A 2,381-nucleotide genomic window follows, 5' to 3' on the forward strand; every position below is an offset into this window, starting at 1 on the left:
CAGCTCATTTTACAGACAAGGAAGCTAAGGCAGACACGGGTAAGTGACTTGCTTAGGGTCACACAGCTATTAAGAAGCCAGATTTGATCTCAGCTCTTCCTGGCACCAGGCCTGGCACTCTATCCACCGTGCCACTTAGCTGTAATATGTTTCTGGTTAATCTCTTTGTCTCAGATCTCTCCCCATTCAAGTACATCCTCCATTCAGCTGTCAAGCTGATCTTTCTAAATGCAGGTTAGTCCACATCACCCCCCTAATTCAGTAAATTCCAGTAACTTCCTATTACCTCTAGGACCAAATATAAAATCCTCTGTTTGCCTTTTAAAGCACTTTATTTTTTTTAGCAGGCATAGTTCAATTTATTTGTTTATAAAAACATTTATGTGGTTGCCACAGCAACTGCCTGGGTCCTCTGGACAGACTCCTGAGTGTGAGTCTTCAAAAGAGGGTCGGTGAATTCCTGATAGGGAGACTTAGTGAACACAGTCTCCTCCCACAGGTCTGGGGTTAGATAGCTGTATGTTTTGGAGATGGCATCAAAGGTAGTTTTAGCGAAGTTGCCCAGAGTGGCAGTATGGCCCCTTGCAGATTGAAGCAGCCATCAATTCCAGCCATCATCAGGAGCTTCTTAGGCACAGGAGCTGAGATGATGCCAGTACCTCTAGGGGCAGGGATCAGGTGTACCAGAACCGATCCACATTGCCCAGGGACCTTGCAGGAACTGTGTGAGGCTTGCCAATCTTGTTCCCCCAGCATCCACGTCTCACAGGAACGATGGACAGCTTGGCCAGAATGATAGCGCCATGAATAGCTGTGGCCATTTCCTTGGAGCACTTGACACCCAGGTCAATATGGCCATTGTAGTCACCGATGGCCACTAAAGCCTTGAACCTGTTGAGACCTCTTTAAAGTCATACTGTGCATATCTTGTTTGCACATGGTTGTTTGCACATTGTTTCCACCATTAGACTATAAGCTCTTTAAGGGCAGGGACTATTTTTCCTTTTTTTGTATCCCCCAAGTTTAGCACAGTACTTGGCACATAGTAAGGACTTGATAAATGCTGTTTAAAGAGGTATGTTGTCCAGCTTTAGTTAGTTCCCAAACAGGCATGATCTTCAGAACCTCATCTTTCAATTAAGATCCCAGGAAGAAATCTACGATCTCAGACACCTTGATAGGAAGGGAGAAAAGATAGATCTCTTCCAAAGACTTGATCTTCATGTTCTTGACTAGCCGGCCCGACTTAGTGACAGGAACCCATTCCTTGTCTTCAGCCTTTCCGCCCCGGGCCCTGTGGCCATGGCCTTGACCACGGCCCCTACCTCGACCTTGGCCCCCACTGCCAAAGCCACTGCGGAAGCCCCCGGAGCCTCCTGCTCCTCCTGCAGCACTCGTCTGCCATTTGGGGTTCACTAGAAGTAGAAGCTTAAAGCATTTTAAAATCTAGCCCCTTCTACCCCTCCAGTCTTACACCTTACACTCCTCACTTCCATATACTTTGCAACCTAGTGACACTGACCTTGCTGCTCCTCAAATGTGACACTCCATCTCCTGACTCTGAGAATTTTCACTGACCGTCTCACATTCCTGGAACTCTCTTTTCTTACTTCCACTTCCTGGTTTCCTTCATGTCTCAGCTAAAATACTACCTTCTGTAAAATTTCCCAATTTCCTGTCCCCCTCCTCCATCTTTTCCAAGCTCTCCTCAGAGTTTCCCTCTGCCCTTTATCCTGTATATATTAAAAAGTTGTATACATGTTGTCTCCTCTCTCTCTCAAGAGACTCACAAGGGCTGTCAGTTCCTTGAAAGCAGGAACTGTTTTGGTTTTGCTTGTTTTTGCCTTTCTTTATATCCCCAGTCTATAGCAACAGTTCCTGGAACATAGTAAGTGCATAATAAATGCTTGTTGACCTGACATTTTGTTTTCTATAAGCCTGTAGCAAATATGTAATCAATTAACAAGAGAGTGTAATGCATACTTTTCCCACCAGGTGGCACTATACAAAAGCCACCCCCTCCAAAATCTTTTTTTTTTTTTTTTTTAAATAGAATCTATTGTGCCTGTTATAGGGCAGGAAAACTACTGTGATGTATGTTCATAAATCTTCTTAAAAACTACAGTATCCTCATTGACTATTAACAGAGGACAATCTCTTTTATATTTCAAAGAGTCCCACATAGCTCATCCGGTAGTGGGCACTGGCTCCAGGTTCAGTATTGAGCTAGGGAGATAGAATTGAAATACGACTCAGATTTATTAAAACAGAAATTTCTGTGCTGGCTCCTGTCCTGGCTGGCTGGAAAATCTCCAACTTTATGATGCCCCATATTGTGTGTGTGTGTGTGTGTGTGTGTGTGTGTGTGTGTGTGTGTGTGT

General features: G+C 44.5%; 1 pseudogene; it reads right to left on the bottom strand.

Moving 5' to 3' along the window:
• Positions 1 to 379: 379 nt before the first annotated feature.
• Positions 380 to 2,381, bottom strand: part of LOC114033520 — a 3,825-nt pseudogene continuing 1,823 nt past the window's right edge.

This window comes from Vombatus ursinus, unplaced genomic scaffold, assembly GCF_900497805.2.
Source record: "Vombatus ursinus unplaced genomic scaffold, bare-nosed wombat genome assembly UNPS02007284.1, whole genome shotgun sequence".
Taxonomy (NCBI): domain Eukaryota; kingdom Metazoa; phylum Chordata; class Mammalia; order Diprotodontia; family Vombatidae; genus Vombatus; species Vombatus ursinus.